Consider the following 24,043-nt stretch of genomic DNA (forward strand, 5'->3'; position numbering starts at 1 on the left):
CATAAAATGTTCCACTTTTAATCTAATGCATACTAAGAGTAAATACAATAGAGGAATTAACTTTCGTCCAAAAATAAAGCTGTGAAAGTTGGGCTTATTTGGCTTAAAATCAGCACAGTATTCGAAAATTGAAAGCATGAATTTCCCCACTTTTTAACGTAATATATCGGCTACTCAGGCTAAACACAACCAAGGAATGCACTTTCGTTGAAAAATAAAGCTCGGAAAATTGGGCCAATTTTGCTAAAAATAACGGCATAGGTTGGTATGGCGATTATCTTTTTATGGACGTGAAAATGTCATCGTGAAATGTCGCCATCGGTGTGCTGGAGAGCCAAGCCACAACATCTACAATGGAGGTCGTCACGGCACACGAGGGGGTGGGTGGCCAGCACCACGCCCGGCCGCCTTTGTCTCCCTAGTGGCGATGTTGACACACCGCACCGGGTACTCGTTTGAGGCCGAGTCGACACTGCCGCTCCCCTTCTGTCAACAAACTTGAACTCTGACCCCGCACTCTGACGTCACCGCGCAGCGTGACCTCATCGGCGTCAAACGCCAGGGGGAGGTGTGCCTCGCTAGTGGCGTCATGTCACCTACCCCGACCACCGCTCTCTTGAGCGTGACGTCACCTCCGCTCGGCCGCTGCCGATATCTGTTCCAGTGCCAATCCTTGTTTGGGAAAAGCCACGCCCGGTAACTGGCGGCTCATTAACATAATATATTCGTGAAAGCCGTCGCGAGTTGAGAGCCACTCATTGTGGGAGGGGAGTGTCATCGTACCCCGCAAGTGACGTCATGTCACCTGCTGCCGCGTGACGTCGCGAGGGACCAGGAAGTTGCCGCTTCGCCTGTGCACTGAAATCCGAGGTGAGAAATTCTCATCGCGGTTGTGGTGGCGGTTGTGGTGGTGGTGGTGATTGTGGTGGTGGTGGTGGTGGTGATTGTGGTGGTGGTTGTGGTGGTGGTTGTGGTTGTGGTGGTTGTGGTTGTGGTGGTGGTGGTTGTGGTGGTGGTGGTTGTGGTTGTTGTTTACCGAGGTAGAGCCTCGCTCTCTCTCTCTCTCGTAGGGATGTCATTTGAGTAGCAGCGAGCATGGAAGCGATGTCCAGGTTGGAACTTTACAACGCGGGGCCTTGCATCCTGCCCTCGGCTGATCGCGTTTGCTTCAATTCTCTCACTTAAGTTGAATTTGTCTTCACCCAGCTCGCCACTTTGTAACTTTGTTTTACTTTAAATATTAACACAGTTTTTATTTTTACCAGGCCAAGCACGCTTGAGCTGCTGTACCGCTCTTGTTTTCAGAAGCGACCTGCCCACAACAACAACAACAAGGTGGGGCTCGTCAACAGCGTGGCGGTGTTCACACTGGACGCGTGGCGGTGTTCACTCTGGACGCGTGGCGGTGTTCACTCTGGACGTGTGGCGGTGTTCACTCTGGACGCGTCGCGGTGTTCACTCTGGACGCGTGGCGGTGTTCACTCTGGACGCGTCGCGGTGTTCACTCTGGACGAGTGGCGGTGTTCACTCACTAGAGAGAGAGGCACGCAGTCTCGGCTGTGTTGGTTGATCCTCAATGAATTACTTGGTGGATTGAGGAAGCATTAATACTGAGCAGGTGAAGGTGGCCAAGCGTGGGCCTGGATTCACCACCACCTGTGAACCATGTCACTGAAAAACCCTGAAAATGTTATTCTTGTAAGAAAGAAAAAAGCTGAAAGAAATCAATTTAACTAAATCGGATGTTTTTCACTGAAGGAAATTTAACCTTAACCCACTTCTACGTAATGTCGATTTTGGCAACTCGGGAAGGGAATGACGTGGCAAGCTGAAAATAGTCGCGTTCACATAGAAATTCCAGACAACATAAGCTGTGCAAATTTCATGACGCCAGAGCTCAGCGTTGGGAGAGGTTTTGCTGCTTCACACAAACAAACAGATGTAATTTCTGCTTTATACTTAAGATAGCAGTTGTACCCGTTCTTCACACGGATATGTATTGAAACTCCGAGAAGCCAATGGCTTCATCGGCCAGGAGCGAAGCGCCACCTAAAATCTCCCTAGAAGTATGGCGCACGAAGAGCCATATGGTAGGGGTAAGCGTTGCAGAGCGCTTAACTCAGGTGTGTTGCGGGTTGACGCCACACACTCCATGGTCATTTCTCCCCCCCTCCCAAAATACAAAAGTCTATTCGTATAGTTATTACATTGTGTACAGTATGGAACCTACCCACATGCCAAATTTCAAGTGTGTTGCATGTTGGGAAGTATGCTTAACATTTAGAACAGACACACACATATCTACACATTTCCCTTTTATATATAGACTAGCTTTACTACCCGGTTTCGCCCGGGACTTGGATTCTTGTCTTGGATTAAAATACGGCCTACGCGGAGTGTTTGGGGGGGGGGGGGGTGACGTCAGCAAGCACACTGTGTAACGCTGCCGCATGCGGGTGTGACATCACAGATGTGATCACAGATGTGATGTCACCGCTCACTTGCATGCAAAATATATGCAATATTGCGCCCCTGCCCCCTCCCCAAAATACAAAAGTCTATTTTTATACTTTTCGCGTTGTGTACAGTCTGGAAGCTACCCACATGCCAAATTTCAAGTTTGTTGCATGTTGGGAAGTATGCTTAACATTTCTAACAGACATTCACAAATTTCCCTTTTTTATATACATATGTAGTGGTGATACGCGCTGACAGTAGGGATCGTGTGGCAGTGCGTGTTGATTGGCTGTGTGTCGGTGACGCGCGCTGACGGTGAGGGATCATAGGGCAGCGCGGGGTCATGGGTTATGTGGTGGTGATTGGCTGTGTGTTGGTGACGCGCGCTGACAGGGAGTGATCGTGTGGCAGCGCGGGGCGAGTGGTTGTGTGGTGGTAACACACGCTGGGAAAATGGATCGTAGGGCAGCGCGTCGTGATTGGTCGACTAGTGGGTGCTCACATCGCGGTCCGCATAGACTCCGTCTCCTCGGGAGCGGAGGGCTATATAAGGCGGTGCGCGCGGGCGCTCGGGGAGTGGGTGACCAGTGAAGACAAGACGGAGAAGGAAGAGGTAGGGCCCTGAGACCCCTAGTCCCGCTGTCCTTGTAAGGGCCGGGACCCTGTGTGGCTCAGAGGCGGGACCTTGGGACCCGGGGCCGGACGTCCGTGTGAGGACCGGGCCACGGGACCCAGTGGTCGTGACCCATACCCAAGCTGGGGTGGGTCTGTAGGTTCCCCTGGAAGCTACGGGGCTGGAGAGCCCGTGTGTGTGTAGCCGGGTGGAACGCGTAGCGTGAGCTGTAGTGTCCACACGTGTTATTGTGGCTAAGGAAGAGCTGTAGTGTCCACACGTGTTATTGTGGCTAAGGAAGAGCTGTAGTTGTCCACACGTGTCATTGTGCCCAAGAGAAGAGTTAATAAAGTGTGTTACCGGTCAAGTGGTCTCCCGCTGTAATCTACAATACTACAACTGGCGTCAGGAGTGAAACAGTCTTCCTGCCATGGATACCAGGAAGACTCATCGGACTCACGAGCGTGACTGGGAGGAAAACCACGACGACTCGGGCCAGCAGGCATCAGGGGGAGAAGAGGAGGACATGCCGGCGCCACAGGGGACCCCTCATGGGCGCCCAACGAGCGGCTGGGGGCTGATGCAGGACTCCGCGACGCGCACTCCCGCCTGGCAGAGCTACTACTCGCCGCGGCGTCCATCCTAGCGGAGATCACCATGGCTGGAGGAGCGAGAACGCCGACGGACCTTGAAAGGGCTCGCATTGCTGATTCCCGCCAAAATGACTTTGAAATTCCCGCCATTTCTGCTGAGCGGCCATCTTTTGGCGGGAACTGCGGGCAACACGTGGCGGGGGTCCTCCAATCTCTGCCGCTCACGTCATCATCGCGCGCTACGGGCCGCCATCAGCCACCCGCCACAGGGGCCGCCATTTTGCATGTCGACGGGGCGGCGCGGGAGAGTCACGAGGCGGAGGACGACATTATTTTCCAGCAGCGTCTTCCCGCGTTGACAGCCTTCAAAGCGGAAGGGGGTGACTGGGGCGCATTCCAGCGAAGATTTCTCGCCCATCAAGAGATGTCGGCCTGGTACGACGCTACGGCGCTGCGGGCTCTGCCTGCCATGTTGGACGACGATGCGCTCGTGGCCTTCGGGTCCGCACCGAGATCGGCCCGCTCCACGCTCAAGGCTGCGCTGGGCCTCATGGCCAAGGTGTACGGCCCACCATCGGCCTGCCGCCACCAATTTTACGAACGACGGAAGGCGGACACGGAGACCGCACTCGCCTACCGCACGGCGTTGTTGGCCCTTGCGGACGCCGCGTTCCCTCGTATGGACGAGGAGGGGCAGGACGCTATGGTTTTGGAACAGCTGCTGAAGTTGGCGCACGACCTGGGGGTCCCCATCAACACAGCCGACGAAGTCGACATATGTTCGTTGCGTGTTGCAACGAGTATCCAGGGGCACGAGGTCCTGAAACGGAAACAGGTGGTCGTCTGCACTGCTGCCGGGGTCTCAGCTCCGGCCACGGTGGTCACCGAGCCCCAGGTCATTCACCCACGGGAGGAGGCGTTCACTGCAGCACGACCGGGGGATTGGAGGTCGGGGGGTCATTCGCCTCTGCGATCGGCCTGCAAGCTGGAGCAACCGAGACCTCCGACGTCTCTCATCACTTGCTACAACTGCGGCCTTCGGGGCCACGTGGCGTCCGGGTGCCGCGCTCCACGTCAGCGTGCCACGGGATCTCGGCTGGACGACGACCAAGGCCCCAAGTCGTCCCAACTACCCCCGGCAAGTCGCGGCACTTCACATGCTCGGCCTACATACACGACACACATGGGCCGTCGCTTTGCGGCGGAGGATATGCGATTGGGGATCGGGGATTCGGTTCGGAGAGGGGGGTTCGTACGGGGCCGGGGGGACATTAAATGGTCCGAGTTGGGCCACAGAATAGTGGCTGCATCGGCGGGTTCCTCGGTCGTTACGGGATTCATAGACGGGGTCGAGGTCAGGGTGTTGGTGGACACAGGAGCGTCGGCGACTATAATTTCCGACCTCATTTATAACATTCTCCCCGTCCAATGTCTACCTCTGCTTCCGGTGGACGTGCCATTTTACGCTGCAAATGGGGGCTCATTGGGTATTATCGGTCAAATTCGGGCGACCATTTGCATAGGGGATATTAAATTGGCGGGACCTGTTTTCATCTCCTCTTCCCTAGCGGTTCCTTGTCTGTTGGGCACAGATTTTTTGGCTAAGATGCCCATTAAAATTCTCGTGGATCAACGTTGTATTGAGCTGCCATCGGGTCGCCGTATTTCATTTTTGTCTAATCCTACTGAAATACGGACGGCGTGCGCAACGATCCAAGCGCTAGCGACACAGACGGTGCACGTGCCCCCGGGTTCGCAAATGTTGATACCCCTCCGGTTGCGGAAGCCATTGGGTGCAGAGACTACGGGACAAGGCGTGCTTTTGGGTCCATAGAATAGAGCTGTCGGCGGTCTGGATTTGGCGGTGGCTCAAACGTTGGTTCGGGCTGACGAGGACCCGTTCGTTATGGTTTTAAACGCTGGTTCGCGGCCGGCCGTTATTCCGCAGGGCACTGTGCTTGCTCATGCGTCACGGGTCCCTGCGGAAGAGCGCCTTATTGCACATGTTGATCCCGTCCCGGCGCAGAAAATTCTACTGGGTGATGACCTTGGATGGGTCGATTCGCTGTGTGCGAACTCCACTGATTTGTCAAGGGTGCAATTTGGTGCGCTGCGTGCTCTGCTCATCAAATTCTCCGATGTGTTCAGCAAGCACAAATATGATATTGGGTGCACGGACCTGTTACGCCACCACATTGACACAGGTGACGCGGCACCAGTCTGGCAGAATCCCTTCCGGCTGAGTCCTGCCGAGAAGGAACACGTTCAATCGGCCGTCAATGACATGCTGACGGCCGACATCATTTCGCCCTCATCCAGTCCGTGGGGAGCACCTATCGTGCTGGTTAAGAAGCAAGACGGCTCCTTGCGTTTTTGTGTAGATTTCCGTCGCCTTAATAAAATCTCTGTGGCTGACGCATATCCGCTCCCTAGGATGGATGAGTCCCTGGACGCATTGTCCGGGGCGCGGTATTTTTCTACGCTTGACTTACTGTCGGGATTCTGGCAGTTGCCACTCGACGATGAGTCTAAACCTAAGACCGCATTCCGGACCCCAGGGGGCCTGTTCCAGTTCAACCGCTTGCCCATGGGGCTCCATTCCGCTCCCGCGACGTTTCAGCGCCTCATGGAATTGGTTTTGTCGGGTCTGCAATGGGATACTTGCTTAATTTACCTCGACGATGTAATTGTTTCAGTAAAACTTTTGAGGAACACCTCCAGCGATTGAGAGGGGTGTTCTTGCGGATGCGATCGGCTAAGTTGAAGTTTAAACCGGCGAAATGCCACCTTTTGCGGAAATCCGTAAGGTACTTGGGCCACATTGTCGATTCTTCAGGGATCTCCACCGATCCTGCGAAGACGAACTGTGTCAGTTCATGGCCAACGCCCACGTCGGTTTCTGAGGTCCGCAGCTTCATTGGTTTTGCTTCCTACTACCGCCGATTCGTTGAGCATTTCGCCACCATTGCCAAACCCTTGCACGCTCTAACAGCCAAAGGAGTCAGGTTTCGATGGGGGCCAGAGGAGGAGGCCACGTTCTGCTCTCTCCGGGACGCCTTGGTGGGTGCCCCGCCCTTACGTTACCCTGACTTTACGAGTCCCTTCTTGCTGGATACTGATGCTAGTAACACGGGCATTGGGGGGGTGCTTTCACAGGTCGTTGGGGGAGTTGAACGGGTGGTCGCTTATGGTAGCAGGGTTTTGTCGCCTGCGGAACAGCGCTACTGCGTCATCCGTCGCGAGTTGCTGGCTATTGTCTTTTTTGTACAGCAATTTAGACCTTATCTCTATGGCCGTCATTTTACGGTCCGGACGGACCACGCGGCGCTTCAGTATTCATTGAGGGTCGCCCAACCCTCAGGCCAATTGTCACGGTGGTTGGAAGTCCTCCAGAACTATCAATTTACGACCACTTACCGTAAGGGGTTGCGCCACATCAACGCAGATGCCCTGTCGCGGTTGTCGCCTCGTCCCGAATGTGCGTGCTTGATGGGGTCGGCGCGCTGTAAACCGCCGGGTGCTGTACCTGAGAGTGAGTTGGTCGCGGCCGCGAATGTGCCGATGGTTGACGTTCCCGCCTACCCCTGCGGGCGGGGACTCGCTGCTCTCACTGTCTCTCGTTGAGTGGGGCCGACTCCAGATGGCTGACAGCTCCCTGCTCGCGTTGCGTCGCAGGGCGGGGGGTCCCGAGGAGGGTCGAAAGCAAGCTGGCTCCTGGCTGCTCAAGCAGGGCCTGCTAATGAGATGTCGTGCCTTCCGCTATGCGGGGCAAAGTCGTTCTGGCCGCACACGAGCGCCTCTTGCATTTGGGTGTAAACAAAACGCTCGCTCTGCTCCAGCGTGACTATTATTGGCCGGGGATGAGGAGCGATGTGGTCAATATACTGAAGGGGTGTGTGGATTGCGCCAAACGGAAACCACCGCCCGTTGCGCCGAATCCACCGCTGCAGTCCATTCAGGTCTCCGCACTAACGAGCTCGTTGCGCTGGATATTTTGGGGCCTTTTCCTGTCACGCCTAGGGGTAACAAGTACCTGTTGGTTGGTGTGGAATACTTTACCCGATGGCCTATGGCATGGCCACTCGCCAACCAGTCGGCGGCGGCCGTAGCAGACGCCTTTGTCCAAGGCTACGTCTTGGACAAGGGGGCTCCCGAACGCTTGCTGACCGACCAGGGAAAGAATTTTTCGAGCAAATTGCTGCAGGAGGTGTGCGACCTGTTGGGAACAAAAAAGGTGCGTACCTCCCCGTACCACCCACAGACTGACGGGATGGTGGAGCGGCTCCACAGAACGTTAACTTCCATGTTGTGCCAGCAGGTGTGCGAGGCACAGGTTGACTGGGACTTGCAGGTCCCGGGGGTCCTCGCCGCGTACAGAATGGCCCCCCATGCAGCAACGGGATTTTCCCCATTTTATCTGATGTACGGTTGGGAGGCCGATCCGCCCATGGAGACTCAGCTGGGACTTTCCGTGCCAAGTTGGCCGACCATATTAAATTTAACATTGCAAAACTGGCCGAGGCACGGGAGGCCGCACGGCTTAATTCGAGGTCTCGCCAAATCGCCAACGAGCGCTTCCGTGCACGGAGGGTGTCCGTGCACGATTGGAAACCGGGCAATAGGGCCTGGCTGCATTGCCCTCATGCACCTTTGGCTACGTCGCCTAAATTATTGAGGCCATGGCGGGGACCCGTGGAGGTCGTGCGGGTTGCACGCCCCCAGTGTGTGCAGATAAAATGGGGAAAGCGGCGTTGGTACGTTCACCCCTCCCGGCTGAAACCGTTCTCGCCACCATATGGCCTTCCTTTGTGTCGGGAGGACCGAGCATGTGATGTGACCGACGACCCGGGGAGGGAAATGTCTCCGCCTGATCCTCGCATGTTTTCGCCTGATCCGCTCCCAGGTGTCTCGGAACTGACGGCTGCCGACGACCGGCGACCGGATCCCCGCGGCACGGACGGTTCTTCCAGGCCCGATCCGTGCCTTCCTGGGCTGCCGGAGCCACCGGACGGTCGACAGCGTCCTGTCCCATACGACGGACCGGCCAGGCGGACTCGCGCTAGATCGCGCAACTTTTCCTGACCCAATAAATGAGGTGGAGGTGCGGGACGAGTCGCCCGGATCGTCTCGTTACGGCATTCCCCGTCCGTTCGACCGCTCTATCGTTCCGTTCGAGGAGCAAGCGGGAGGGGGATCGGGAGTCGAGGAGACACTGGACTCGTCGGTCTTTTCGAAATAACTTTTATTCGGTTACTCGTCGGTTTGTACATAGTTCGTTCTTGTTACTAGTTAACGTTCAGGTGTTGTGTTGTGTTGCTGTGTTGCATTGTGGTTAATGTTACGGGGCACACTTCGTGAGTGGGTTTTTTTTTTTTTTTTTTTTTTTTTTTTTTTTGGCAGCCGGGCCGGCTGCGAGCTATGTGGGAGGGGGTGATGTAGTGGTGATACGCGCTGACAGTAAGGATCGTGTGGCAGCGCGTGGTGATTGGCTGTGTGTCGGTGACGCGCGCTGACAGGGAGTGATCGTGTGGCAGCGCGGGGCGAGTGGTTGTGTGGTGGTAACACACGCTGGGAAAATGGATCGTAGGGCAGCGCGTCGTGATTGGTCGACTAGTGGGTGCTCACATCGCGGTCCCCATAGACTCCGTCTCCTCGGGAGCGGAGGGCTATATAAGGCGGTGCGCGCGGGTGCTCGGGGAGTGGGTGACCAGTGAAGACAGAAGACGGAGAAGGAAGAGGTAGGGCCCTGAGACCCCTAGTCCCGCTGTCCTTGTAAGGGCCGGGACCCTGTGTGGCTCAGAGGCGGGACCTTGGGACCCGGGGCCGGACGTCCGTGTGAGGACCGGGCCACGGGACCCAGTGATCGTGACCCATACCCAAGCTGGGGTGGGTCTGTAGGTTCCCCTGGAAGCTACGGGGCTGGAGAGCCCGTGTGTGTGTAGCCGGGTGGAACGCGTAGCGTGAGCTGTAGTGTCCACACGTGTTATTGTGGCTAAGGAAGAGATGTAGTGTCCAAACGTGTTATTGTGGCTAAGGAAGAGCTGTAGTTGTCCACACGTGTCATTGTGCCCAAGAGAAGAGTTAATAAAGTGTGCTACCCGTCAAGTGGTCTCCCGCTGTAATTCACAATACTACACATAGATAAATCAGCATTTTGCGACCCCCACCGCCACCGAGTGGCATGTTATTACGTGCCAGGGACTCTATGAGAGGACAACAGTCCGTGTCCATAATTGGCAATAAGTAACGGCAAAGCAGTTGCAAGCTACTCGCAGAATTGTGCGCAGTGGCGTATACAGTACACGACTTCCCTGAAAGCATCAACACCTTCAGCGAGCGCGATGCCGAGGTTCTTACTTAATAACAACTCCTTACTTACTAACAACTCCTATCATTTTTCATTGCTGGAAGGGTTGCCCCCCCCCCCCACCCGAAAATCCTGGCTCCGCCTCTGAGTGTGGACAGTGTCATGTTTGTATTTGCAGTAAAGTCTATTAACTCTATTGAGCATGGAGGTTTTTCCAAAACAGTTTTTTTTCCCTCTGGAACTCTTTGTAAGAATGGAGTCAGGAAGTTATCACAGCACACGTGCAGCAGCAGAAGTCGAAACTGTTCATCCCAGCATTCAAGGACATCTGTGCCTGGCTTCACACCTCTAAGTTGCAATTGAACATTTCTGCATAACACAAATAGTATTATTTTCAACACCCTTTTCTATGTCAGCTGAATTTAGCTTTTATAAAATATCCTTTTCAAGCCAGACAGCCGCAATTGTGTTAACATTCATTTTGAAAATATGAGGGCTTCCAGGCATGTTTATGACCATTTGCCCTCTCATTGTGTGCCATAACAGCCCGTGTGATGAATTTAGGACACTTTTTCACTATATCTGAATAAGTAGACGTGTAAGTCATGTGTTACAGTGTATATATGCATTCCTCTGTGCATCGATACTGATGTGTAGATGGTGTGGATATTCTTTTTTTCTGTCTCCAGCTGCTGCTTCCTCTGTCGCTTCCTCTGCAGAATTTGTCTCATGGAGCAAAGGTACTCGGCGCGGCTCGGTGCAAAAAGGCATCAATGCGACCGGTGTGCATACAGCACGGATTATATTGGCAATTTGACACGGCACCAGAGAACTCACACAGGAGAGAAACCCTTTAAGTGCAGTGTGTGTGGGAAGGTGTTTTCACATTCATTTACTCTTGTAGAACACCAGAGAACTCACACGGGAGAGAAACCCTTCAAGTGCAGTGTGTGTGGGACGGCGTTTGCACAGTCATCTACTTTTGTAGCACACCAGAGAATTCACATGGGAGAGAAACCCTTCAAGTGCAGTGTGTGTGAGAAGACATTTGCACATTCATCTGAGTTTGTAGCACACCAGAGACCTTACACAGGAGAGAAGCCCTTTAAGTGCAGTGTGTGTGGGAAGACGTATGCACATTCATCTTCTCTTGTAATACACCAGAGAACACACACGGGAGAGAAACCCTTCAAGTGCAGTGTGTGTGGGATAGCGTTTGCACGTTCATATACTCTTGCAGAACACCAGAGAACACACACGGGAGAGAAACCCTTCAATTGCAGTGTGTGTGGGAAGGCGTTTGCACTTTCATCTACTCTTGTAGAACACCAGAGAACGCACATGGGAGAGAAACCCTTCAAGTGCAGTGTGTGTGGGACGGCGTTTGCACAGTCATCTACTTTTGTAGCACACCAGAGAACTCACACAGGAGAGAAACCCTTCAAGTGCAGTGTGTGTGAGAAGACATTTGCACATTCGTCTGATTTTGTAGCACACCAGAGAACACACAAGCATCAGAAGATCCATCAGGAGTGGAGTCTGAAATCAGCTTGTGAAAGTCAAAGTGCCGCAATGAGCCCATCCCTCATGAAACAAGAACCGGAAGAAAATACCAGCTTGGACACTGTTAAAGGTATCGAGGTGAAATATGAAGAGGTGAAGGTGAAATGTGAAGAAGTGATGGTGAAGAGCGAAGAAGTGATGGTAAAATGTGAACATGATTCAAATCCAAAATCGGACCTTCACATCGATGGAGGCAACGTGAAGCAGGAGGAGAATTCTGACTGTGAGGCAGAGCGAGGCAACTCCCAGCAGTTTGTGGAAGTGGAGGTGTGGGTGGACTTCCTCCGAGACAATACAAAGTCAAATGGAGACCCGGTAGATGTATAAGCCAGAGACGATGCCGCTCCAATAGACGCACCTTTGTCACAGGCCTTTAATGACAAGAATGTGAAGTTGAACACTCAATTCCTAGGTGCAACCTGCAGGGTAAGAGCGGCCAGTCTTTGTGGACCTTTGGCTTGGGTAGATCTCTAACCAGGAGTGGGAGCCAATAAGCTCCCAAGCATTCACTATGTTATGAATTGCATTTATATGGTGCTTGCTTAATCACCTCGGCAACTCGGAGTTTTGCATCGTATCTCATTTCAAACACTCTAACAGCACCCCCAAGTAGCAGCTGCCCCTGTGTGGCACAAGGTGGTGGCCCTGCACCGGCCTGCATGTGGACAAGAGCCTGTCAGTAGGGGGCGATGGTTGATGTGGCATCTCAGTTGTGGAGTTTGTAGGTAATGTTTGGAATTTGCTACATTTTTACCAAGATACCAGCATGCAATGGCCGACTCGTTTTGAATGGCGCAATAGTATGTTGTACATATGTAATGTAGTAACTCGGCGGGAGACGACTTCACGGGTAACACACTCTTTATTTTATCAAACTCGTTCACAGGTGACTAACACCTACTTTGTATCTCGGGTGACAAACACCCACTTAGTATCTCGGGTGACAAACACCCACTTAGTATCTCGGGTGACAAACACCCACTTAGCTACTCGGCGACTAACGCCCACTGAGCTACTCGGATGACCAACATCCACTTAGTATCTCGGGTGACAAACACCCACTTAGCTACTCGGCGACTAACGCCACTGAGCTACTCGGATGACCAACATCCACTTAGCTACTCGGCGACTAACGCCACTGAGCTACTCGGGACACTCCCTGCCCGGGGTATCCGTCTCGACTGTGGGTCCCCAGCCCGACCCACGGGGGCGTCGGACCCCGGGTCCCACAGCCTCGCCTCCGAGCCACACAGGGCCCCGGTCCCCACAAGGACGGCGGGACTAGGGGTCTCGGGGCACTAGGTCTTCAGCTCCGTCTTCGGGTCTTCAACTGGGTAACTCTCCCCGAGTGCTCTCGCGCGTCCCCCTTTATACCCCACCTGCGGACGTCGCTGCGAGCACCCACTTATTCGACCAATCGCTGGGCGCTGGCTACGATCCTCTTTTCCCACATCTCATCGTGCCTCACCACCCACGCCGCGCCGCCCCGTCATCTGTCACTCCCGGCGCGCGCGTCCACACCACGCCCACAACGCGTGCCCAACCCCGCACCCCGTGCCGCCCCGTGATCCATCACTGTCACAGTCGGCGCACGTCAATACCACCACTACATCACCCCCTACCACATAGCTCGCAGCCGACCCGGCTGCTATAAAAATATACAAACCGCCCTGTGTGCCCCGTAACACAACACAACAATAAGAACAACAACTAACGTAACAACACAACACGACGCGAACACTACCATCCGCAACCATCAACCAATGCCACCGCGACAATAGAACAATATATACAAACCGGCGAGTGACAATAGCAATGTGTATGCAGAAAGGAAAATAAATGGACAAAATTTTTTTTTTTTTCTTTCGACTCGTGCGGTGTCCCCTTCTTTCCGAGCGTCCCTACAACGGGACAATACCCCGGCAGAGGGGAACACCGGGCGAGCTCGGTGTAGAGAAAAAAACGTCTTCATGAAAATTGTTGAGCCCTAGCCCGAGTCCGCCTTGCCGGTCCGTCGTACGGCACCAGACGCGGTTGAACGTCCGGTGGTGCCGGCGGTTCAGGAAGACATCGGCCAGGCATCGAGGACCCGTGCGTGCCCCGGGGTTCAGGCTCCCGACGGTCAGCAGCCGTCAAGCCCGAGGCACCTGGGGGTGGGTCAGGTGGAGACACGTGAGGATCAGCCTGCGACACCTCCCTCCCCGAGTCGACGGTCACATCACACGCCCGGTCGTCACGGCACAGAACGGGGTCACACGGTGCCGCATAGGGCTTCAGTCGGGAGGGGTGCACATACCAACGGCGTTTCCCCCATTTAATCTGTATACTCTGGGGTCGTGCAACCCGCACAATTTCCACCGGTCCCCTCCAAGGTCTCAACAACTTGGGGGACGTAGCCAACGGTGCATGTGGACAATGCAGCCAGGCCTTATCGGCCGGTTTCCAATCATGCGTATGCACCCTCCGCTCATGCAATCTCTCGTTCGCAATTTGCCGCGACCGCGAATTCAACCTCGCCGCCTCCCGCGCTTCAGTCAATTTGGCGATATTAAATTTGATGTGGTCTGCCAATTTAGATTTTGCACGTGGCTGGGAAATCCCCAGTTGGACGTCCATGGCCGGATCGGCCTCCCGCCCATACATAAGAAAAAATGGGGAAAACCCCGTCGCCGCATGAGGGGCCATTCGATAGGCCGCGAGTACCCCCGGCACCTGTAAGTCCCAATCAACCTGATCGTCGCAGACCTGTTGGCACAACATAGACGTAATCGTCCTGTTCAGACGCTCAACCATCCCGTCAGTCTGCGGGTGGTAGGGGGAAGTACGCACTTTCTTTGTACCCAACAGGTCGCACACCTCGCGCAACAAAACGCTCGAAAAATTCTTTCCTTGATCCGTCAGCAAGCGTTCGGGGGCGCCCTTGTCCAAAACATAACCCTGGACAAAGGCGTCCGCCACCGCCGCAGCCGACTGGTTGGCGAGCGGCCATGCCATAGGCCATCGGGTGAAGTATTCCACGCCAACCAGCAGGAACCTATTTCCCCTTGGTGTAGCCGGAAAGGGCCCCAAGATGTCCAACGCTACCAATTCATTTATACGCGAAACCTGAATGGATTGCAGCGGTGGATTAGCTGCCAATGGTGGCGGTTTCCTTTTGGCGCACCCTACGCATCCCTTAAGAATATTCGCCACGTCGTTACCCATCACCGGCCAATAATAGTCTCGCTGGATTAGGGCGAGCGTTTTGTGAAAACCCAGATGCATGAGCCGTTCATGAGCTGCCAGAACAACCCTACCCCGCATAGCAACAGGCACAACGAGCACGTGACGCCGGGACATGTTGTCCCACTTCATCAAAAGGCCCTGTCTGCACACCCAGGAACCGACCCGCGCCTCCCCTAGCTCGGGAGCGCCAACTTTCCGACGTAGCGTAAGTAGGGAGCTGTCGGACATCTGGAGACGGCCCCACTCAACGAGGGGCAACGACAACAGCGAATCCCTCCCCGTGGGGGCGTCCTCTCCCGGGGTGTCAGAAGCGGCGAGCGCAACTCCCGGGGTGCCGGCGACCGGGGGTTTGCACCGCGCCGATCCCAACAAACATGTGCAGTCCGTGCACGGAGGCAACCGCGACAAGGCGTCCGCATTTGAGTGTCGCAATCCCTTGCGGTAAATCGTCGTGAATTGGTAGTCCTGAAGGACTTCCAACCATCGGGACAATTGGCCCGATGGCTGTGCCACGCGCATAGCGTATTGTAGAGCCGCATGGTCCGTACGGACCGTAAAATGACGGCCGTAAAGATACGGCCTGAATTGCTGTGTAAAAAACACAATCGCTAACAATTCACGACGAGTTACGCAATAGCGTTGTTCGGCGGGGGAAAGAACTCTACTACCGTAGGCGACCACCCGTTCAACCCCCCCGACCACCTGTGAGAGCAACCCCCCGATACCCGTGTTGCTGGCGTCTGTGTCAAGCAAAAACGGTTGTGTGAAATCGGGGTAACACAAGGGGGGAGCCTGCACCAAGGCGTCACGAAGGGAGCAGAACGCAGCCTCCTCTTCCGCCCCCCAGTGAAACCTCACACCCTTAGCCGTCAAAGCGTGCAGGGGCCTGGCTATGGTGGCAAATTGCTTGACAAAACGACGGTAATAGGAGGCGAAACCAATGAAACTGCGAACCTCCGTGACCGAGGTTGGCGTTGGCCATGAGCTGACGCAATGCGTCTTAGCAGGGTCCGTCGAGATCCCTGAACGACTCACGATATGGCCCAAATACCTGACCGATTCCCGAAGCAGAAAACATTTAGCCGGTTTAAATTTAAGCTTAGCGGAACGCATCCTGAGGAACACCGCTCTCAGTCGCTGGAGGTGCTCCTCGAAAGTCCGACTAAAGACGATGATATCGTCGAGATAAATCAAACAGGTATCCCATTGGAGGCCCGACAAAACCAATTCCATGAGTCTCTGGAACGTGGCGGGAGCGGAATGTAAGCCCATGGGCAAACGGTTGAATTCAAATAGGTCACCAGGTGTCCGGAAAGCAGTTTTAGGTTTAGACTCGTTATCGAGTGGCAATTGCCAAAATCCAGAAAGCAGATCGAGTGTGGAAAAAAACTGTGCTCCCGCCAAGGCATCCAGCGACTCATCCATCCTGGGGAGCGGATACGCATCCGCCATCGAGATTTTGTTTAAGCGGCGGAAATCGACACAAAACCGCAAGGACCCGTCCTGTTTCTTTACTAGAACAATAGGAGCACCCCACGGACTAGAAGAGGGCGAAATGATATCGGCCGCCAACATATCATTAACCGCCGATTGCACATGTTCCTTCTCGGCTGGGCTGAGCCGGAAGGGATTCTGACGAATAGGGGCCGCGTCCCCTGTAGCTATGTGGTGGCGCAACAGGTCAGTGCAGCCGATATCGTACTTATGTTTGCTGAACACATCAGCAAACTCGAGTAGCAAACCCCTCAATGCTCCCAATTGCACCTCGGACAAGTTAGCAGAACCGGCACACAACGAGTCCAACCACTCAGTCCCCTCATCACTTGGAGGATGCGACTTGACAGTGAAATCTGCTTGAGCCACGAGCCGTTCCTCAACGGGTAGCGGCGCGGCGTGAGCCAGCACCGTTCCCTGCGCAATTACGGCCGGCCGCGACCCCGTATTCAGGACCATTACGAACGGCTCACTGTCCCCTCTCACCATGGTTTGAGCAACCGCTAAGTCGAGGCCCCTTCTGGCCCTGTTAGACGGCCCCAACAGCACCCCCTGTGCCTCCGCACCCACCTCGAGTGGCTTCCTGAACCGAAGGGGTACTAACATTTGCGATCCCGGGGGCACCCGTACAGTGTGAGTTGCCAGCGCCTGCACCGTCGCACAAACCGTGCGCATTTTTGTAGGGCCCGTCAAGAACGCAACCCGCCGACCTGACGGAAGCTCTATGCAGGCCTGATCTACAAGAATTTTGATGGGCATTTTGGACAAAAAGTCCGTACCTAGCAAACAGGGAACGGCCAGCGATGATGATACAAAAATAGGGCCCGCCAATTTGATGTCACCAATGCAAATAGTCGCCCGAATCTGGCCGATGATCCCCAGGGATCCCCCATTCGCCGCATAAAATGGCACGTCTACTGGCAGAAGGGGTCTACTTTGGACGGGAAGAATGTTATAAATAAGGTCCGAGATGATGGTGGCCGACGCACCCGTGTCAACAAGCACCCGGACCTCAACCCCGTCAATGAACCCCGTTACCACGGACGACCCGGCCGACGCAGCCACGATCCTGTGGGCCAATTCGGACCACTCGACTGCTTGCGGGCCGCGTACGGACCCCCATCGCCGAAATGAACCCCCGGCACCCAGCCGCGAACCCCCCACCGCCAAGCGGCGACCCGAATGTGCCGTGTTTGTGGACCGAACGTGTGAGGTGCCGCGACTTGCCGGGTTTTGTTGGGATGACTTGTGGCCCCGGTCGTCGTCCCGACGTGGTCCTGTGGCGCGCTGACGCGGGGCCCGGCACCCGGCTGCGACGTGACCCCGAAGGCCGCAGTTGTAGCAGACGACGGATGTCGTAGGTTTTGGTTGCTCCAGCTTGCGGGGTGAACGTGTGGGCGAACGACCTCCCGTTCTCCACTCCCCCGGACGCGATGCAGCGAAGGCCTGCTCCTGATCCGCAGCTGGCTGAGGTTCGGCGATCGTGGCGGCCAGTGCCGCGTTCCCCGCCCATTTGCAGACGACCCCCGGCTTGCGTTTGAGGACCTCGTACGCGTGAATGCTCGTGGCGATCGCCAGGGAGCAGATATCCATCTCGTCCGCCACATTGATGGGGACCCCCAACTCGTGGGCCAACGCCAGCAGCTGCTCCGTCACCATGGCGTCCTTCCCCTCCTTATCCATGCGGGGAAAAGCTGCGTCCGCCAAGGCGAGTAGTGCCGTGCGATAGGCGAGCGTCGTTTCTCCAGCCACCTTCCGCCGATCGTAGAACTGGTGGCGACACGTGGAGGGCGGCCCGAACACCTTCGCCATCAGGTGTAGTGCGGCCTGGAGCGTAGAGCGGGACGACCTTGCAGCAGATGTGAAGGCTGCAAGCGCGTCGTCGTCAAGCATCGCTGGCAACGCACGCAGGGCAGTGGTGTCGGACCACCCCGACATCTCCTGATGAGCGAGGAACCTTCGTTGGAAGGCTCCCCAGTCGCCCCCATCCGCCTTGAACGCCGACAGCGCGGGCAATCTTTGCTGGAGGACCCGATCGTCGTCGACGTCGGAGAGATTTTCCCGCGCTCCGCTGTAGTTGTGTAAAATGTCGGCTCGGTTGTCAGGCGCAAAATGGAGAGCTCCGGCGCGCGCTGATGACGTGGGCTGCGCTGAGCGGAGGTGTCCGGCCACGTGGCGTCCGTCTTTCCCGCCAATCGGTGGCGGCCCCCCAAAAACGGCGGCAACTTCCAGACTTTTGGCGCGAAGCGCCTTTTGGCGGGATTCCTCCAACGTCGCTTCCTCCACCAACCCCGCAGCCGTTTTTCCGCTCGCCGGAACGGAGATGTCGGCCAAGACAGCGGCGGCGGCGAGTAGCAACTCCGCCAACCGGGAGTGCGCGTCTTGGAGGCTGGTGTCGGAGGCAAGCGGAGCGTCGGCCATCACCGCGAAGTGCTGCATCGGCGGCAACTCCTCGTCCTTTCCTCCCGAGGTTGGTGTCCCCGGTACGCCGTCGTCGTCCCGACCTCGCTCGTGGGTACGGGTAGTCTTCCTCGTGTCCATACTTTTTGAAGACAGGTTTACTTCTGACGCCAGTTGTAATGTAGTAACTCGGCGGGAGACGACTTCACGGGTAACACACTCTTTATTTTATCAAACTCGTTCACAGGTGACTAACACCTACTTTGTATCTCGGGTGACAAACACCCACTTAGTATCTCGGGTGACAAACACCCACTTAGTATCTCGGGTGACAAACACCAACTTAGCTACTCGGCGACTAACGCCCACTGAGCTACTCGGATGACCAACATCCACTTAGTATCTCGGGTGACAAACACCCACTTAGCTACTCGGCGACTAACGCCACTGAGCTACTCGGATGACCAACATCCACTTAGCTACTCGGCGACTAACGCCACTGAGCTACTCGGGACACTCCCTGCCCGGGGTATCCGTCTCGACTGTGGGTCCCCAGCCCGACCCACGGGGGCGTCGGACCCCGGGTCCCACAGCCTCGCCTCCGAGCCACACAGGGCCCCGGTCCCCACAAGGACGGCGGGACTAGGGGTCTCGGGGCACTAGGTCTTCAGCTCCGTCTTCGGGTCTTCAACTGGGTAACTCTCCCCGAGTGCTCTCGCGCGTCCCCCTTTATACCCCACCTGCGGACGTCGCTGCGAGCACCCACTTATTCGACCAATCGCTGGGCGCTGGCTACGATCCTCTTTTCCCACATCTCATCGTGCCTCACCACCCACGCCGCGCCGCCCCGTCATCTGTCACTCCCGGCGCGCGCGTCCACACCACGCCCACAACGCGTGCCCAACCCCGCACCCCGCGCCGCCCCGTGATCCATCACTGTCACAGTCGGCGCACGTCAATACCACCACTACACATACACTGTTAAGCAGACGGTGCGTATTTTTTATTAGCTTCTTGTTAATGCAATGTAACCTGATGCAGCATATTCTTGGTTCTTTCGGTAAAGTCACGTAGAAGGGAAATACTAAAATAATAATTATTTTATTTATTTTATTATTTCCCTTATACGTGACTTTACCGAAAGAACCAAGAATATGAATCCCTGCAGTCACGAAAGCTTTAAATCAAAATCTGATGCAGTATATTTCAGTGCAGTAATTCAATTTTGTTAACATGCCTGTCAATAATTTTGAATGAATACTTGTCTGATGGTGTGCGTACATGTAACATTTTGTCTATAAGGGTCAAACATTGAATAAGTGATGTTAGGACACAGTGTGTGTTTTGGAAGTAACCTGTACAGATAACTCAGGTGAGACTCGTTCTTGTGATACAGGTCAAAGGGTATTTTTGTGTTTTCAGGAAGCATCTCCCTCTGGAGCAACTCCTTGTCTTTGAAATAGGGAGCACACTCCGATCATTCATCAGTTACAAGGCATACCACTCAAAAGTTACACGTAGAGGAGATACATTCTCTACAACACGGATTATAATTTTGTATTACTTGTTGACGTAGATTTTGTCGAATTAGGACGAGAAATGCTCCTTACTGATTAAAGTCTGGATGTTGACAACCATGGGTTGAAGCAAGCCGGACCGCCTGCGGTGCCCCTCACAACCATTTACGGCCTTGGGCCAGGAAAGTCATGAAAAAAATTGCACACGAACGACGCATCCACGCAAGCACCCGATGCTCCGTTTTGAAGTTTTAAAATGAAACAACTTTGAATTGTATTATGTTTAGAATTTGATAATTGTATTTCTTAATTAAAAGCTGATATCATTTTACATCTGGAAGACTTAATTGAAAACGACACTTCGTGTGAATTTTCTCTCGTCGTTAAGTAGATGGCTTTGCTGGGTGTGCGGTTCGATGCGGACTTTCACCTGGTTGGGATCACGGGATCGAGAAAAGGTGACAGAGCTGGCCGTGCGAGAAGACCGCCGTCTGCAGATCAATTCCAACGCGATCAAACGTCTGTCCCTGCGCCTCCGTTGTTCATGCAGAGGGTGCGTAGGTTTGCAGCGCCCCCTGCATGAAAACGACGGAAAGTGCAGCGTTCGTCACAGATAGATGAAGTTGTGCGCTTATATGAAAGAGTATCGCCAGTGGGTTTTCAAAGTACCTTCGTCCTGCAGAAATCTATTTCGCGTGAGCCCACCGCATTAAAACAATGCTCAGCTGAGCGGGGCGAGCCACGGGGGGAGGGGGGGGGTCACCTCATCTTTGTCACGTGCCGTAGCTCACATGACTTCTGCCGCGACAATGTCTGGATGTTTTCGCCTGAGGACGACCGCTCGTGTTGCGATCGAAACGTCGTGATTTATTTATTATTTTATTTTTTCTACCTACGTGACTTTTTACCGAAAGAACCAAAGAGTATGAAATACGTCTTGTCTGCTGATCTTGTTCATGTCCGTGTACATCGATATCCCACATTGCTTACACTACACACCACACACAATGAAATAGAAACTAGGACGACTTCCGGGGATGGGCAAAGATCGAGGAAACTCTTTCAATGGAGCGAGTTCAGTGTGGTCGATTCAACATCTCTCTGTCCGTCTGTGTCTCTGTTCGACTCTGTGTGTCTCTCTCTGCCTCTGTGTCTATGTTGTCTCTGTATCTCTGTCTCTGTGTTCCTCTTGTCTGTGTCTGTCCGCCTGTCTTGTCTGTCTCTGTGTGTCTGTCTATCAGCGTCTGTCCAACCTGAGTCAACGAATGTCAGTAGCAGCAGGCTCCCGTTCAACTCCCACGACTACACGGGACTCAAACTTGCTCCCAACACACAAAGACAAATAAATCCCGTATAGCCTGGACAGACTGTAGGGGCAAGTGCTGTTAGCGAGCACCTAACACAAGCACAAAGATCCCCCATATAGTCTAAACAGTTTCATTTTCATTTATTTGGTATAGCCCTGTGAGCCATTCGGCTCTTGAATCGGGTGTAACCGCGACAAATAAACAAAAACATGTACAAGAAAACATCTCAAAGTGACTATGCGCAAACAGAAAAATCCAGGGAAAACTGCAAAGTCTTCCAGAAAAAAGCACCGTACACCAACGCTGTGCAAAATCCCAGTGGGGTGCAAGTCAAACAACAACAACCACAAGACGATTTAGATTAAAGCCATCATTCTAACTCCATACTACAACAAACAAACATGGCTAAACCAAAAAACTTTTTGAAATCACCAAAATAAAGCCATAAGAAATGTAACAGTGATCATAGGAACTGTGACCGAAATTTCACAACAAACGACAAAAAACATGTACCACCAAACCCTGTAGCCATAGTTGGCTGCATTAGTCACTCCACAACAGCAGGAGCATCAGTAGGAGTATAAAAAACAATTTCAAATGCACCTTTAAAGATCAAAGATGGAGAGCTCTGAAATCAGCTCATATGCAGGTGCTCCGTGAATTGTTGCATTGCAAGAAAATTTGATGACAGCTTGGAGAGGCCTCCATCCAGCATTGGATTTAATTATGGTTGATAATGATGATGAACATGAATCTATAACTAAGCTTTGCCGCATGTTTACTTAAGACTCGCCTGAGCTGTATCGCCACTAGGTGGCACCATATTACAATTTACTCCAATTCTGGCAATATGTTCAGGAGATAAATGAAAATGTCGAGGTCTGTTAGCCAGAAGAGGGCTTCGGGAGAGAGTTGGTGTTGCTTTGTTATTCCTTGATTGCAGGAACGAAGACTACAGTGGTTTACTATGTGGTTTACTGTATTTACCGGGTAAGGTTGCCCTTTGGGTTTATTGCCGACGCAACTCAACAACATAAGTAAGATAAGCAGGCTTCCTCATTGCTCCGAACGTGAACCAACGCTAACGGACAGCGCAGTAACAATGATATGCCCTCGCGGCTGGGAACGGAAACGCACCATCCCTGCAGATAATTGCCATAAATCTCGACTGCCGCGGGGACATCCCAAACAAATACAATCAGTTGGAATGTTGCCATAAAAACAAACCGTCCTGGATTGTTTAAAACTATTTCTAAAGATTTCGATTTAAAGCTTTCGTGACTGCAGGGATTCATCATCTTGGTTTTTTCGGTAAAGTCACGTAGAAGGGAAATAAAATATTAAAAATAAAACACAATAAAATACAATTCTCACGACGTTTCGGCCACAACGCAAGCAGCCGTCCTCAGGTGAAGAACAGGGCTGTCGGAAAGACAGCGTCTAAATGAACACCACCAAGCTTGGCAGCGTATATTTAAGCTGCTGGGTTAGAGGAGGAGGGCGCCTTGACAAAGGAATTTGCATATCAACGCACAAAAAAAACCGCACACAGTTGTAATGTTCGGGCCTTTAATAACCCTTGAACAAGATCAAAATGTACATCTTGTTTGGGGCGGTGTGTCAGTTGTAAAGGTCACAAGGCTATCACAATTTGTTCAACAAATTGTGCAACGCAACAGTAAATTCCTCTCCACTTAGAGCAAGTGAAGGATAATTTATTCCATCAAGCGGTAATATTTAACTCTTAGGTTATTTCATTGTTGCCGTTGTTGTGATGGGAAATGAACAGAAACACATTCCTGCAGAGGGAGCTGGTAGGAACATTGGGTTGCTCGGTCAATGACCAGGGTCAACGGCGGCGTGGTGTATTCCGCAAATATGCCCGACTGTGAGGGAGGGCACAAGCCGGCGTGAGTAGGTTAAACGTTGAGTTTTATAAGGGCACCACGGGGTGACCAGCCCCTCCCCACCCAGCCCCACCCTCCCCACCATCCCCTCCCCACCCACCTCATCGGCGTCAAACGCCAGGGGGAGGTGTGCCTCGCTAGTGACGTCATGTCACCAAGGTATTCACCCCACCCCCGACCAACGCGCTCTTGAGCGTGACGTCACCTCTTCTTGGCCGCTGCCGATATCTTCCAGTGCCAATCCTTATTTGAGCGAAGCTACGCCCGGTGACTGGGGGCTCATTAACATAATGTATTCGGATCTTAACTGATTGTGTTCACGTTTACGGTGACTTTCAGACCACAGTCCACTCACTGGCATTGACTATATATCTTGTATTCTCCACAGGGAATGGATTCTTTGCTCCGCTGCAAGTCTCCTACCACCACTCTCCCATTGACATATTTTGTTGCTTTCTCTTAGTACCTTTCACGCGACGGTCAATGGTATAGTGTATAGCAGATTGTATAAATAGTATAAAATTGTAATGTTTAATACAATGTATAAGGTAATATACAGTATCGTAATTGTATAGTGAATATACAGCAGTGTGGTATACAGTAGGGTGGGTAGAATAATACTTAGGGTAATATTATAGTCGAAGATATAGAGTGTGTATA

At 53.4% G+C, this 24,043-nt stretch overlaps 1 long non-coding RNA gene across 3 annotated transcripts; it reads left to right on the plus strand.

The window, feature by feature from the left end:
- Positions 1 to 760: 760 nt before the first annotated feature.
- Positions 761 to 22,905, plus strand: LOC144737743 (uncharacterized). 3 transcript variants are annotated; one of them, XR_013589066.1, is made up of 4 exons: positions 761 to 870; positions 1,266 to 1,335; positions 10,660 to 10,710; positions 20,558 to 22,905. It is a non-coding gene; the product is annotated as an uncharacterized LOC144737743 (long non-coding RNA). The 3 variants fall into 3 exon arrangements; XR_013589067.1 differs by having other exon boundaries at positions 20,561 to 22,905; XR_013589065.1 differs by lacking the exon at positions 20,558 to 22,905 and adding an exon at positions 20,075 to 20,497 and having other exon boundaries at positions 762 to 870.
- Positions 22,906 to 24,043: the final 1,138 nt, after the last annotated feature.

The sequence above is a fragment of the Lampetra planeri genome, chromosome 73, assembly GCF_965212315.1.
Source record: "Lampetra planeri chromosome 73, kcLamPlan1.2.h2, whole genome shotgun sequence".
In the NCBI taxonomy this organism is placed as follows: Eukaryota; Metazoa; Chordata; class Hyperoartia; order Petromyzontiformes; family Petromyzontidae; genus Lampetra; species Lampetra planeri.